We start from the raw sequence: 16,680 nt of genomic DNA, 5'->3' as shown, positions 1-16,680 counted from the left end.
GGATTACTGTAATGCGCTCTACGTAGGGCTACCTCTGAAGACGGTTCGGAAGCTACAGCTGGTGCAAAATGCGGCGGCCAGACTGCTAACAAGAACGAAGCGGTCTGACCATATAACACCTGTTTTGGCCCGCTTGCACTGGCTTCCAATAGGCTTCCGGGCCAAATTCAAAGTGTTGGTATTAACCTATAAAGCCTTATACGGCGCGGGACCTCGATATCTGTCGGAACGCCTCTCCCGCTATGAACCGGCTCGTACACTATGGTCTGCTACGAAGGCCCTCCTCCGGGTCCCGACTCATAGGGAGGCCCGGAGGGCAGTGACAAGATCAAGGGCCTTCTCAGTGGTGGCCCCCGAACTATGGAATAGTCTCCCCGAGGAGGTTCGCCTGGCGCCAACACTATCATCCTTTCGGCGCCAGGTTAAAACCTTTCTCTACTCCGAGGCATTTTAATTTTTTGTTAATGATTGTAATGTTTGTAATTTGATTTTAGCCTTTGCTGTTTTTAGATTGTGAAATTTGATTTTAGACTGATGTTTTTGTATTATATTGTATTTTATTGTATCTATGTTCACCGCCCTGAGAGCTATTGCTAGTCGGGCGGTATATAAGTTTTAAAAATAAATAAATAAATAAAAATAAAATAAATAAATAAATAAATAAATAAAATATGTGTGTCTATTTAAAGTTTATGACAGCATATTCTGCCTTTGTGAACCCTTTACAACTGATGCTATATTTGTGTTTTGTACCTGGATAGTTGTATTTGGGACAAAATGTAGCAGAAGAAATCACTTTAAGAGCACACCCTATGCATGTTTACTCAGAAGTAGGCCCCATTGTATTCTATTATTCTTGCTAATAGATAAGTGTGAATGGACTGCAGTGTCATGACTTGTATGGCTATGCTCAGAAGTAAGTCTCATTGTGTTCAGTGAAGTTTATTCCCTTGCAGCCTAACTGTGCTACATAGTAAGGTGCCACCTGTTTATAGTGGTTAATCTGTCCCTTTCCGAAATATTGTATTTCAAGGACAGACAGGGTGGTAATTTATATATGCACACATGTAACTTCATTTTGGTGCATCTAGCCTATAAAATGTATTCTGGATATAGACAGGAATATGTGGGTTACAGAAGTTATACATGTGTGGAACCATAATATTGTTTATCATAGGATCCCCATTATCTTTAATGCCACTGCATAAACAACACAGCTAATGTATGTTTCTGCATTAGTTTTAAATCTCTCTCTCTCTCTCTCTCTCTCTCTCTCTCTCTCTCACACACACACACACACACACACACACACACACACATGTCAGTAATGAAACAGAGTGTTACAAGGATACCTTTGTGCAGTATTTCCCACAACCATGCCACGCTACAGCCTGAATGGAATGATTGGATTCTCAGGTATTTGGTGTTTCAGTGTTTGGTCACAGCAGGAGTTAGCGGCTGCATTACTACTTCCCATGTCAGGTTCATCAATCAAAATTTTCCATTGTAATAGAGGGAAGAGGTAAAAATGTTTTAATGTTTTCAGCTACTCACTTTTAAGTAGTTTCATTAAAATAAGAAGACTGCTGCCAACAGTGGCTTGCTAAAACTCCTCTGAAATCTGGTGTCTGGTGTGATGGCTTCATGGTCATTATTCATTTGTTGATTTTTATCCAAACATATTTTTCCCCAGTATTTCTAGTTCACATGACAACCTCTAGCTACCTACCTCCACATTATTATTATCTTTTTTTGGGGGGGGGAGGATTATTTCTTTTGTATATAGAAAATAATCATATCAGTTTCTTAACAACAGTTAATTAGCAAAATGTTTCATTGGGGCATTTTCTCAGTTGAGAAATCCCACCTCTGTCTATTTTTGTTTCAGCATGCTTTGCTCTGACATTGCTTATTTTGATCCTTCTCCTCCCCCCCCCCCCCCGCCAGTATATGGTTTGCTCAGAACTGGGTAGAAGGGAGGAGGCAGAAGCAATGAGGAAGAGAGAGCATTCCAGAGGATGCCAGGATGTCTTGTCTCTGATTGGCTGACCAGTGCTCAATGGCTGGTGGAAGAAGGAGCAAACCTTTCAGTCTGCTTTGGTGGAGCTGAAATAACAGAATCCCGATCACAGGTAATTCTATGGGGAGTGGGAAGGAGGGAGAGAGGAGGTTTCTTTTATTGCACAAGTCCTTGAGTATTGTCTGTGTGGTAAAATTGTTTGTGGATGCATTTGGTATAGCCTGTGCAGTACTAATGACTTTCAAGCAGTTTAGCCATTTGTTAGTCCTTCCTCTGAGTACATGTCTTCCAGTAAGCAATCTTATTATACACAGTAAAATCTGTAGCGCATCCAAATCTCTCTGGCAACTTTTTAATAGGAGTGCTGAGCAGTCAGTCTTAAATGAAGGTGGCGTAGTCAAGGCAAAGGCACACAGATAACAAGGAGGTAGTACACAGTAGATTGTTTTACTGGACTATAGATATGATGGCTGTGGCAAAAGACAGTGCTGGGAAACCAAAAGAGGTTTCTTTAGGCCTAGGAAATAAGAGACTTCAAGCAGTGTAGCTTTTGGTCCAAACATGCGCTCTTTCTTTAGGCTGGAAAAGTACCGCTGCAAAAACTGAGAAAACAACTTTTTCTGGTTAGTGATTTGAATGGATTTCAGAGTGCTTTCAGTCTTCAAATAAATATCCCCTTCCTCCATAGATTTGTAGAGAAAATGAAAATATAATGCCTTACTCAAAATAAGACATCTAATAGTTTAGTGTACAGCCTACGGTATGGATTACTGTCAATTTGAAACACCACCATTTTCTAGCACTGATATTTCAGGGGCTAAAACCAGCAGAACAACATGTCTGCTTAGTATGTTATCTAGGTAGATTATGGTTACTCTGCCAACGCACTAATTGCAAGCACTGCAATGAACGATACTGCTTCAGCAGTTAAAATTGTTATTGTACAGCTGCTGGGACAATCAGGTCATATACTGACCTAGATGGCTTTTCTAGAACTGTCAACTCTTGCTATTTCTGCTGGCAATATTCAGAGCAGGATCTTAAGTCCAAGGAACAGACATGTATCGTGCCAAATCTAATACGAGCATCTGCGAATATATCATCTCTATTGAACTTAGCTGACTATTAAAATTGACAAAATACTGATACTGTGTTACATCTAAAGGGCGAGTATTAGAAAATTCCAAGGGAAGCAAAAAGTACAGAGTTAAATGCTTTTTTCTTTCTAATGGCATTGCTCAGTACTGAAATTGATGCATTTCCCAGTAAATCAAAACACTGATAGGAAACATTCTGCATATGAATAATAAATTAAGCAAGAATAAATGCATGAGGAAATAATGCACAATTCATATGAAGAGCGATTCTAGTGGGGCATGCACAGAAATACTGCACTGGAGCCTTCCCTTAGAAGGAAGATAGCTCTCACACTTTAGCCTTCTGCATGCCATAACTTGGTAGTAGATCTCATGCCTTACTTACAAAAGGTCTCATGCAAAAGGTCCCTGGTATCACCACCTAAAATGATCTGAAGTTACAGTACCAGAGGTAGGAAAGACCTCTGCCTAAGATTGCCTGGCGAGCCACTGCCCATCAGAGTAGGTAATGCTGGCTAGATGAACATGACAAGACTGAGACGCTGTTGGTGAGTGCCTTCTCTGCTCAGATGGTGGATGTTCATCCTGTTCTTGATGGGGTTACACTCCCCTTGAAGGAACAGGTTCATAGCTTGGGAGTTCTTTTCGATCCTTCCCTGTCTCTTGAGGCCCAGGTGGCCTCGGTGGCACGGAATGCTTTTTACCATCTTCGATTGGTAGCCCAGCTACGTCCCTATCTGGACAGTGACGACCTCGCTTCAGTTGTTCATGCTCTGGTAACTTCTAGATTGGACTACTGCAACGCGCTCTACGTGGGGCTGCCCTTGAAGACTGTTCGGAAACTACAGCTAGTCCAGAATGCAGCAGCCAGATTGTTGACGTGGACCAGAAGGTCCGCTCATATAACACCTGTTCTGGCCCGTCTGCACTGGCTTCCTATTTGTTTCCGGGCTAGATTCAAAGTGCTGGTTTTGACCTATAAAGCCCTACACGGCATGGGACCGCAATACCTGGTGGAACGCCTCTCCCAATATGAACCTACCTGTACACTACGCTCAACATCTAAGGCCCTCCTCCGAGTACCATCCCATCGAGAGGCTCGGAGGGTGATGACTAGAACCAGGGCCTTTTCAGTAGTGGCCCCCGAACTGTGGAACAGTCTTCTTGAAGAGGTGCGCCTGGCGCCGACGCTACTATCTTTTCGGCGCCAGGTGAAAACCTTTTTATACTCCCAGGCATTTTAAAGTGTATTTTAAACAGCATTTCCGTATTTTGGATGTTGTTTGGTTCGTTATTGCTTGTTTTTTTATTATTATTATTTATTGTATTTATTGTATTTATATATTGTGCTTGTTTTTATATTTTGTACACCGCCCAGAGAGCCTTCGGGCTTAGGGCGGTATATAAATTAAACTAAATAAATAAATAAAAATAAACTACAAGTAAATTCTAACAAATGAAAAAACCACACACATTATGGAGGCCAGAACACCAGCACTGGTTGTGTAGTTGTCACTCAACTAGGCATTATAAGGTACAATGTTGTTCTGTATAGCCACTGTGTCTGTTTTCAGCACAGTGATACTCTGTGAGGCTGGGGAAGCATTCTAATATCATCCATATTGTGTATGGTTTTCGGGTGTGGGGCTTGCCATTAGTATGGGCAATAGCATAACTTCTTTCTTTTTTCCTTTTTTTTTAAATTGCTACTGCAAGTGGCAGTGGTAGTAACTGATGACAGCCTGGCCCTCATTTATCATCCTCCACAGTGTCCCGGGCCTAGTGTCGTTCTAGGACTCTCTCTCTCTCTCTCTCTCTCTGTGTGTGTGTGTGTGTGTGATGTGATTGTAGCCAAAGGTGGATAATATTCAGAGAAAATTCTGTAAAGCGGCCTTCTTTTTTCTATGTATATGAGGGAAAAAATCTCAGATTATTTTCTCAGCAAATTTTATTCTGAGAAATTTAGGCTCAACTCTAGAAAACATGCAGCCCTGATTCACCAAGAGTAAGCTATCTATCAAACCAAGTACATTATTAAAATGAGTTTACTTCATCCTGAAATTGTTAATAGCTGGGGGATCTCTGGTGTTCAGATGGGACTCCTTTGCCTGCCCAAACCTCTGCACTAACTTCAGTGGAAGGATCCAATCTGCTCATTCAGAGGAATCCACATACTGATCAAGTTCCTCCTCAACTGAAATGCATGTAGGTTGATATTACACACAAATTTTCAAGCAGGTTAATGAACAGTGAGGAATCTTCCCCTGCTTTAATTATAATGTGTGTTATCAATGTGCACGGTATGTTTTCTCTGTGTGCCACTGCACTCATGACAGCTGTTGTGGGAGAAGGCATTTCCCAATGGTGCACCTCAGATGGTGGCTGATATTGCCATGCAACTACCCTCAGATGCAATTCCATCATGGGATGGTTGGCAATACTTTTAACAGTGCTTGCCTCCTTTTTGAATTACCTCTGCCCTTCCACAGAAATATTATTTCCTTCACCATCCCACCCACCCCCACTTTCTAAGCTTCAGTGAAACTGATATGCTTAAGTAAAGCACTACCAATTTCACCAGTGAACAATTTCTCCTCTCCAGTAAAATTGATAGCCTTGAGCAGAAGCCTTGTTAATTTTCTGTGTGTGTAATACTGTTGTTGTTGTTTAAAAAAGTATCATTATATCCACTAGCTCAGATGCACATACGTGTCCTTTTGAGGGGAGAAAAAATGCTAGTGAAATTGATACATTCACCCAGTGTCATAGGTTCCACTAGAGACCACAGATGAGGGACATAATCATGTCCACACCATAAATTTAAAGTACTCTTATACCACTTTAGTAGTCATGGCTTCCTCCAAAGAATCCTGGGAACTGTAATTTGTTCAGGGTGCTGTGAGTTGATAGAAGACCCCTCACAGAGCTATAGTTCCCAGGACTCTTTGGGGGAAGCCACAACTGTTAAAGTGGTATGTGCTTTAAATGTACGATGTGGATGTGCCTCAGGTACCATGATCATAGAACAGGAAGTGGGATCAGGTAGGAGCAGTTGCAGCTCATGTCAACAGAGACTAAGGAGAGATTTCATTTCCATACAAGGAGGAGAAGTTAAAATGTAAAAAGAGCCATTCTCAATTGTGTACGAATTGTGTTTATGAAAAAAATGGTGAATGGATGACTAAAAAGGGGAAAAACAATCCTACAAGGGGAAGGAAAATCCTGGATATGCAAGTATTTAAAAGGATATCCCACACACACACACACACAACACACACATATGGTAGAAGAGTGGGAAGGCAGTTAAATATTGGAAAATGATTATTGTGTTAATAAATGAAAAAAACCAGCAAAATATTAAAATTGATTATTATTTAGTATGTGTATTAAATTTCATAAGAAAACTGTTTACCAATAGGCAAAGAAAAGTTTTATGTATTCTAACACTAACTAGAATGTTTCCCAAATTTTGGGAAAGTATTTTAAAAGCAGGTAAAACCAATCTATTTAAAGAAGATTTGGGAATTAGAAATAATTAAATTGACTGAGAAATGCATGTAACTATGAGGTAAATGTAAGTTGGAATTTAATGATGCAATATATAAAAGGAAAATGAGAGATGGAGAATGAATTGTGTTATAAAAAGAATTAGGATAGATGTGTTGAATTGCTTTTGCAATTAATTAATTTGTCTGTTTTTCTTGTCTTTGTATTAATATAAATGAAATTAGATGTACATTTTGCATTTTCATAATAAAGGAAATATGCATTTCAAATAGAATACATTGTTCACAGGTGATACAAAAATACAGGCACGTTGCAGTGTAGTTGTAAATGCACCTTCGTTCAAGGCTGTCAATCAATTCAAAATCAACATAAGCAAATCTCAATCTGTACTTCTGCCTTTCATCTGTGCACATGTATCATTGCATTTTAACTGGCATTTGTGAAATCTGCAAAAACTATGACTAGATGGGGTCTTGTGGAATCCATTTTGTAGTTTGGTTTAGGATTCAAATATGTCCTTGCAAAAGCTAACAGAAGGGAGAGACTCACTTATTGTTGTATCAATTCCAATGGGTCTCGACCTCTCTTTTCTGAAAATGAGCAAATGATGCTAGTCAATCTCGGCCCTTTTTAACTCTAAAATCTGGTTGGATCAGTTCAAGTGTTTGTTTTTTTAAAAAAATCAGCTTCAGGCAGATTTTGCAACTGATTGGTAGAATCATAGAATAGAATCAGAAGAGTAGAGCTGAAAGGAACCTATAAGGCCATCAAGTCCAATTCTCTGCTCAGTGCAGGAATCCAGACTAAAGCATACCCGACCGGTGGCTGTCCAGCTCCCTTTTGAATGCCTTTCATGTTGGAGAGCCCACCACCTCCCTCAGTAATTGGTTCTATTGTCATATCACTCTAACAGGAAGTTTTTCCCGATGTTCATTCGAAATCTGACTTCCTGTAACGTGAGCCCATTATTCCATGTCCTGCAATGTGGGATGATCAAGAAGATATCTTGGCCTTGCTCTGTGTGGCAACCTTTCAAGTACTTGAACAGTGTTATCATATCCCCCCTCAGTCTTCTCTTCTCCAGGCTAAACATGCCCAGTTCTTTCAGTCTCTCCTCATTGGGCTTTGTTTCCAGTCCCCAATGATCCTCATTGCCCTCCTCTGAAGCTGACCGAGTTGATCTTCATCCTTCTTAAAGTGTGGTGTCCCAAACTGAACACAGTACTCAAGATGAGGCCTAACCAGTACTAAATAGAGGGAAACTAGTACTTCATGCAATTTGGAAACTATACTTCTGTTAATGTAGCCTAAAATACCATTTACCTTTTTTGCAGCTACATTATACTGTTGGCTCATATTCAGCTTGTGATCAACAACAATTCCAATTTCTTTCTTATATGTATATTGCTGGGCCAAGTACCCTCCATCTTACAACAGTGCCTTTGGTTTCTTTTTCCTAGGTGTAGAGCTTTGCACTTATCCCTGCTGTTGTTTTCAGCCCAATGCTCCAGTCTATTGAGATCAACTCATTTGCCTTCCAGGTGTGGCCAATAGAAACACTTTGCTGCAGGCTCAGGCAGAGACAGTGATTGGCTCAACACTTTGCTGTGACCAGTCCTGAAAGGTCTGGAATCAGCAGTAGGGAAGGAAGGTGTGGCCAGCAGAGGGCAGAGTTGCTTCAAAACGCAGCCAGAAAAACCATTTTGACTGCTTTTGAAGAGACTAGTGTACCCACAGCCTCAATCCATGAGATGCAATTGTGTGATTATCAGGCATGCATAGAAATCAATGGGGTGCTATTAGTTGACTGTTTCTTGAGGATGCAACCCTGTGCACACTAACCTGGGAGTAAGCCTCATCGAAAACAAGTTACTTCTGGGTAAAAATACATAGGATTGTACTGTAAGGCTGTAATCCCATTCACACACAGAACTCAATGTATTCACACTTGCTTTTGAGTAGCAATGCACTGAATTCTATTGTAAGCAATATTCATTTAAATGGGACTGAAGTTCGCCTTACTTGATCTCAATAGCATCCATTTTTTTTTTTTCATTTTAAGTTTCACATTTCTTCCATGATGGAACTCAAGGTTCCCAGGAGGGCTCTCATCCAGGCAGTGAGCAGACTTGTTGTATTCAAATCTTGCCCTGGGACCATTAAGTCCCATTGACTTATACTTTCACAGAAATATTTAGTTTGTTACCTAAAGACTCACTCATGACCTGGCATAATACTCAAAGTCTGGACTGAAATGGCAAAAGGGTAGTACCTAGTAGTGAAGTGACAAATTCAGAAGTACAGGGTCCTTTCATGATAACTATACCATGCCCCTTCACAGCCATGCTCCATTTTCCACTTTTCCTTGTCTCCCTTGCTCTCCATGTTGTCTCCAAGTCCACTACAACACCTGTCCCTAGGACCCAATCAGCATGAAAGGGGAGACTGTGTATTAGCTGCCGAGAAGAGTCTTTCATCTGAGTTAAAGGAAGTGAGTCGCCACTGAGAAGAGTCTGCTCAGTGGCTGACTCACCTCCTTTAACTCAGATTGGCTCCAATCAGCACGAAATGACAAGGACTCAGTGGCTAACACGCTCTCATTTCATGATATTGGCTCATACAGAGACCTGGCTAGGACCCTGCTCCCCCAAAAGTAAGAGGTCTACAATCCCCCGCAACCCGGGAAAGCTATACCCCTGGTAGTGTCATCCTTGAGTTAACTAGAACCCAGTGTCTGTGCAGTAACAACCATTAAGATGGTTGCTTTGGAGATTACTTCAATCCTTATATTTGTGCTGCTAGAAAGGAAGCATAAGAGGAAGCACTGACCAATGACCACCTTGTGGGCTCTAGCTGATTAGGAGCTATGGATGTCAGCACAACCATACATCTGACATTTAAAGCAGAAAGTGTTCTGGCAGCAGGGGCACTGGAAGAGAAGAGAGCATCCAGCTCTGGTTCCTTTGTCAGGTAAAGGATACTGCAAGGAGAACCAGCTTAGCTATTGTTGTAGAATCGGTTAAGGCCAGATGTAAATGGGAAACATGAAATAAGATAAGGTGGAAGGAAATGTAAATTACATTACCTTACTACCACTAGTACGATGTAATTAGTGCTTTTGGGCCCAAAGACTCCCAAAGTAGATTACACCAAAATATGCAATAGAGTACAGTGCCATAAATCAATCAGCAAGCAAAACAATATACGGCAACAGAATCCCAACATAAGAGGACCAAAAGAAAGTCTTCCTAAACTAAAGGATTAAAAGGTACATTCCATACACTTAGGGGCTAGAAACACGAACAATGAGAAATACAAAAGAAAAGAAGTGAAAGCATATTCCAGCTAAAATAATTAAAGGTGCTGTTACTTCCCCCCCTTCTAACTATTCAGGGGTTCAGGGTGAACAAGCAATCAATGCAAATAACACCCCAAAACATGGTGGTGGTTTTTGTTTACAAAGGAAGAATAGGATTTTTTGCGATATTGATAATTGCCACAAAATGCTTTCTAGGCAAGTACACTGCCTAAAAACCTTCAAGATGAAAAGGTTGTAGTCCTTATGCCAGGTGAACAGGATGGCCCTGGATGATCCTGCACTGAGCAGGGGGCTGGACTCAATGTCCTTATAGGCCCTTTATGATTCTATGATGCCCTTGAAAACAGTCCACTCGGATGCCTCCTGGTGCCCTCTCACAGGCTTGCTCCTTGGTCTTCATGTGTGGTGGATATGAAAACTTCCTCCTCAGTCACCCATCTCCTATACCTCAAGCTGCAAGCTACAGGCAAAAGAGCCAAAGGCCAAAACCCCTTTGGCTTGTGCGAAAGGTTCATGCCTTTGCCAATGCCCTGGCTTTATGTTGTTACCTGGTGGGAAAGAAACATCTTTGATCAAGAGCTCCAGGTGTTACAGGCACTCTTCTTAACCAACCTCACCTTGTCACTAATGCTACCCATTTTGTTGTCTTTTTAAAAATCCTGGCTTTCCCCACCCCGGTATATTTTTTCCCATTCATACCCCAACTATTTTCAATTGACAGAGAATTCTAAAGGATTATTTCCCTGCTCTTTCTCATAATGGTTACATTTTTCTATTTTAAATGCCTTTAGTAGGATTCTGTGTAACACTTGTCCATTCTAAGTCAGACTTTGAACCTCTTTCCTGCCTTCTCTCCCCTCCCTGACAATTCCTGAGCAATCCACCAGACTCGGGTCTCCTGCAAGCCCAAATGCGGCAAATAGGAGCTGCGTGGGAGTAGCACATGGTGGATGGATGGCCTGCGCTCAGCAGTTCCAGTAATCAAGAGAAATTGGTAGGAACAGATCTTAGTTCAACACATATTTCAATTATTCAGTTTCCTTGGAAACCTCTACTGCAGATGGATTTGCTTTTCGATGGCTAAAAATATCCATCTCGCCCCTCTGACAATAACAAAGAAGATGCAGAATGGGGGCTATGTACGGCATCGCCAGGCTAATTTCTAAAGTTCTTGAATAACTAAGGTTTTCTGTGTGAACCGCAGACCTGTAATTTCTTATCCCATGTTACCTTTCAGAAATGTTGGCAAGCATTCATCAGCCTTGTAGAATGGAGATAAGCCCACTAGCCTTGACTGCAGTTCCTATGTGGGGGAAGGGCAGGGAATATTTGTGGGAGAGGGCGATAGATAAAAGGTTCCAAAGCAACAGCTCTGAAAGTGGGTGGCAAATGAAGGAAAACGCATTGAGCACTCTCTGAGATGCCTGTGTAGCTCCTCTAATGTCAGAGACACCCTCTTCCATTCATTTCAAAGAAGAGCAAAGTTAAGCTTTGTCTCCGGCACTTTAACGTTTGCAGTCTTTTTCTTTTCTTTTTGCCAAATGACGGTGCTCCTTGTGAGGCGTCCTTCCCTGGCTCTCCCTGTCAGGTTCCTACCTGCTCATGGTTACTGCCTGTCTCTAGGCACCACCAGGGACTCCACCAGTCCGGACCGCACTCTCTTATGGTTTCTCTCCCCGCTCTAGCACAGATCTCAACAGATCCCCCTGCTAGGCAACCACCAGTAACGTCCCAATACTAGTATTCCCAGAGACTCTGAATACTGGTATTGTTATTCTCTTCACCGCTGCCACCATTTGGTACAGTTCCCCTTCAGCCTTGGTCATTACCTTACCCTCCCTTCTGGTCTGTGAAACCCCAGCCAAGGATCAGGCCTTTGGTAAACCAAATTAAGTATTTATTACAGATAACAAAGCTAACAAGATTAACAAGATTTCTTCTTAAGGCACATAAGCATACTAATCCGAACTCCACCTCCCTCCTTCTTCACGCTCTCCTGGCAAACAACTCTCTCAAATTCACACCACATCCACCTATCAACATCCACCTCTTTCTCTTCTCCCCCCAGATTCCACTCTCACTCTTCCTTTTATACATTCAGCCATTTTAAACACTCAGCCAATCATCTTGCATTCTACTGCCCATTCACTCCCCCTCTTTCACTCCACTTACCATGTATCTTCTAAAACAACAACACTTACCATATATACATTAATATAGGAACATCACATTTCCCCCCCCCCTTAAACAACAGCAGAGTATTATTCCTGTTCCAGGATTTATACGTCGCGTTAACAAATAAAAGTCTCTATGGGGAAAATGTCTTTCTTTGTTCCTCTGTCTGGTCATGTCACTGCAGTCCCAGCCACTTGCCTGGAAAGTCCATCGGCCAGTACATTGTCCTTGCCTTTTATGAACTGGAAGTCCACTTGATAGTCCTGTAGGGCCAGGACCACCTCTGCAGCATAGTGTTATGGTTTTTCATAGTCTGCAACCATAACAAGGCCCGATGATCCGTAGTCACTGTGAATCTTCGTCCCCACACGTATGGGTGCAACTTGTTCAGTCCCCACACGACCGCTAGGCACTCCTTCTGGACCGACGAATAGTTTTTCTCCCTCGGCGTCAGCTTGCGACTCAGGTACGCCACTGGATGTCTGATGCCTTCTCTCTCCTGTAGCAAGACGACTCCCAGCGCCAGGTCCGACGCATCTGTAGCCACGATGAATGGATGCTCATAGTCTGGTGCTATTAATATGGGTCCTTGGCACAAGGCTTGCTTCAGCAGATCAAAAGCCTTCTGACATTCATCCGTCCATACCACACGCTCAGAACACTTCTTTGTTAATTCATGCAAGGGGGTTGCTATTTCCCCAAAATTTCTCACAAACTTCCTATAAAATCCAGCCACACCCAGAAATGCCCTCACTTGCTTTTTGGTTAAGGGGATAGGCCACGCTTGTATTGCCTCCACCTTTGTCCATAAGGGAGTGATTTTCCCACTCCCCGCCTTATGTCCTAAATAGATTACTTCCTTTAGTCCAAACTGGCATTTCTTAGCTTTTATTGTGAGGCCTGCTTTTCTTAAGGCCTCCAATACTGTTGTCAGGTGTTGGACATGCTCAGGCACCGACTTGTTAAAAATGGCCACGTCATCGATATAGGCCACTGGAAAATCTGGCATGCCTCGCAACACAGTATTGATTAGCCTCTGAAATGAACTTGGTGAGTTCCTTAGTCCCATGGGTAAGGTCACAAACTCATATAACCCATCTGGTGTACTGAAGGCCGTTTTGGCTCTGGATTGCTTGTCTAGTTCCATTTGCCAAAATCCTTTACAGAGATCTAGTGTAGAGATAATGGTTGCTGCCCCCAATAACTCTAACATTGCATCTACCCTAGGCATAGGATACGCATCTGGGACAGTAATTTTATTGATTAGCCGATAATCAATGCAAAACCTTGTCGTTCCATCTTTTTTCGGAACCAGGACAATACTTGAGGCCCAGGGACTGATGGATTCCCTGATCACTCCTAATTCCAGCATATCTTCCACCTCCTTTTTGATCTCATTCAAAACTTTCCCATTCACACGGTACGGAACAGATCTGATTGGGGCATGATCTCCAATATCAATGGAATGTATAACTATACTGGTTCGGCCAGGTTTGTTGCTAAAGAGATTCCTATAGGTTTTCAAAACTCTCAGAATCTCTTCTTTTACTTCCTCCTTCACCTCCTCTGACCATTCCACTTGATCTACCCCTCCTTTGTCTTTGCTTTCCTGTACCAAATCTGGAAGTTCAGGCCCACTTCCCTCAGGGAATAAGGTAACTTGCAACACCTGTGCATCCCTGGTATGGTAAGGCTTCAACATATTTACATGAACCACTTTGCTTTTGTTTAATTGGTCTGTGGTAATTACATACGTCACTGTGTCAAGCCTTTCTCTGATGGTATATGGTCCTTCCCAGTTAGCCTGTAATTTGTCATGTTTCCTGGGTATGAACGCCATAACCATATCTCCCACATCATACACACGTTCTCTGGCTGTTCTGTCATACCAGTAACTTTGCTTCTCCTGTGCATGACTCAAATTCTCTTTTACTACTTCCATCCTTTGTTTCACTGGTTCACATTCACCTTTTCTTTCAGCAGGCATCCACAGTCTATATAAAATCCCATTCTCACACACAACTTGATTCCTCAGTTTGTCAGTGAAAGGAATCTGTTGGGTCAGAGCTTGTTCCTTTATCTGCTTCAAACTTATATCTTGATGCAGCTCTTCCCTGAATTGCTCTGTCTCTTCCCCAGAGACCAGCTGATACAGTTTGTCTCCTTCAGCAGGCCTGCTAGTGGTTGCTATGGTGACCTGAGGCTGGTTAACAGATTCCACCCTGTTTGTTTCAGCCCCCCTTAATATGGCTTCTTTTTCTCTGCCAATTTGCTGTCTGGTCACTACATAGATCTTTCCTTGGGCGCCCATTACATCCCTTCCCAGTATTACTGGTTCTTGTTGCTGGGCATTAATGCCTACTTTATATCGGCCCTCTCGGCCTCTCCAAGTCATATCCACCAGGGCCACAGGCAAACTTTCTGGTTGACCTCTCACTCCTTGGATAGTCACAGTTTCCTGAGGTAATATTACCTCAGATTTTATTAAATCTGGCCTCAGTAATGTCTGAGCGGCACCAGTATCAAGCAATGCCCAATAATTTGCCCCTTGTACACTCACTTCCTCTCTCAGACTTGAATCAAGGTCTGTTACTTCTGTCCAGTTTATCTGGCAGAACTGAACCTTTTTCGCTGTTTCTAAAGCCTTGGGCTCTGTTTTCACTGCCCTTGTCTGAGCAGGATTACTAATGGGGTTGGCAACCTCACATTGAAAACGTAGGTGACCCGGTCTACCACATTTGTAGCATAATTTCTCCTCACTTTTAGGGTACACAGATCCACTCTGGGGTGTCCTGTGCCCTTCAGATTTTACTGGAGGACTCACTCGCTGTGGTACCACATCCCTTCTGCCAGCACTATATGGTCTGGGTTTAAACTCTCTTGATGTTTTCCCCACCCAGCCAGTTCTATTGGAGGCGAAGTGATCCGCCATCTCTGCGGCCTCCTGCACCGATGTAGGGGAACGGTCTTTGACCAGGAGCCTTATTTCTGGTGGTAACTGATGGTATAATTGATCCAGTATCATGAGGCTTTTCACCTCTTCCACTGACTGAGCTTTGGCACTACTCATCCACTTTCCAAATATATCCATCAGTTTTGCTCCCAGTTCCACAAAAGACCTCCCTGTCTGTATCTGGCAGTTTCTGAAAAGCTTTCTAAAATAATCAGGCCCCAGTCTGAATCTTTTAAACACTGCTTCTTTGAATTCAGCATAGGTGACGGGCCTGTCTGAGGGGAAATATTGGTATACCTCAGCCAATTCCCCTTTAATCAGATTTGATAAATACTGCATGTATTTATCTTCAGGTAGCCCCCACAACTGAGCTGTTTTTTCAAAGGTGCTGAGGTAAATTTGAGGATCTTGACCAGGCTCATAGACAGCAAAGTCCTTTGGAGTTATTTTTATTTTTGCTCCATCTCTGTCTTTCCTTGTCTCCTCAGAGTGAAATTTCTCTCTATCAAATTTTAACTTTTCTACTTGTAATTCAGCATCCACTGCTCGTTGCTTCTCCCCCTCCTCAAACCCCAATCTCATTCTCTCAGTTTCCATCTTCAGCTTCTCAGCTTCCATCCTCAATCTCTCAGCTTCCAACTCTCGCTGTTTATCTTTTTCCTCAGCCTCAAAGACCCGCTGCTTATCTTTCTCATCAGCCTCCCATCTTAACTTCTCTCTCAAGTACTCTATATAAGCGGGATTGCTTAAATATCCTTCTGGGGTCTCTTCCCTGACAGGTTGTTTTTGCTGGGCAGTTGCAAATCCTATAAGTGCTACCCTCAATTCATCTACCCCTTTACCCTCGTGAGGTAAATTGAATGTTATGCACTTCTCCACCAGCTCCTCTCTTTTCATTTTTATATATTCAGCCATGGTGTTTGAGTTCACTCACTCTTTGCCACACACTCTTTGCCAGTCACTCTCACAAGTGATCTTGTTTTGTTATTTCTGTTTGCCACACCACTGTTAGGGATTCTCTGTTGTTTGTATCCCACCGCTACTGACACCACATGTGAGGCGTCCTTCCCTGGCTCTCCCTGTCAGGTTCCTACCTGCTCGTGGTTACTGCCTGTCTCTAGGCACCACCAGGGACTCCACCAGTCCGGACCGCACTCTCTTATGGTTTCTCTCCCCGCTCTAGCACAGATCTCAACAGATCCCCCTGCTAGGCAACCACCAGTAACGTCCCAATACTAGTATTCCCAGAGACTCTGAATACTGGTATTGTTATTCTCTTCACCGCTGCCACCATTTGTTACAGTTCCCCTTCAGCCTTGGTCATTACCTTACCCTCCCTTCTGGTCTGTGAAACCCCAGCCAAGGATCAGGCCTTTGGTAAACCAAATTAAGTATTTATTACAGATAACAAAGCTAACAAGATTAACAAGATTTCTTCTTAAGGCACATAAGCATATGGTTTTACTCAATACTAATCCGAACTCCACCTCCCTCCTTCTTCACGCTCTCCTGGCAAACAACTCTCTCAAATTCACACCACATCCACCTATCAACATCCACCTCTTTCTCTTCTCCCCCCCAGATTCCACTCTCACTCTTCCTTTTATAC

General features: G+C 42.6%; 1 protein-coding gene across 1 annotated transcript in view; it reads left to right on the top strand.

Annotated features, from left to right (window-relative positions):
• Positions 1-2,018: 2,018 nt before the first annotated feature.
• CSRNP3 (cysteine and serine rich nuclear protein 3) overlaps positions 2,019-16,680 on the top strand; it is a 130,339-nt gene continuing 115,677 nt past the window's right edge. Inside the window, exon 1 of the mRNA XM_061612928.1 lies at positions 2,019-2,132. The gene's annotated coding sequence lies outside the window, so the exon portion shown is untranslated. The remainder of the gene's footprint in view (positions 2,133-16,680) is intronic.

This window comes from Rhineura floridana, chromosome 2, assembly GCF_030035675.1.
Source record: "Rhineura floridana isolate rRhiFlo1 chromosome 2, rRhiFlo1.hap2, whole genome shotgun sequence".
In the NCBI taxonomy this organism is placed as follows: domain Eukaryota; kingdom Metazoa; phylum Chordata; class Lepidosauria; order Squamata; family Rhineuridae; genus Rhineura; species Rhineura floridana.
The sequence above is the reverse complement of the archived record's forward strand: the minus strand, read 5'-3'. Positions and strand labels throughout refer to the sequence as shown.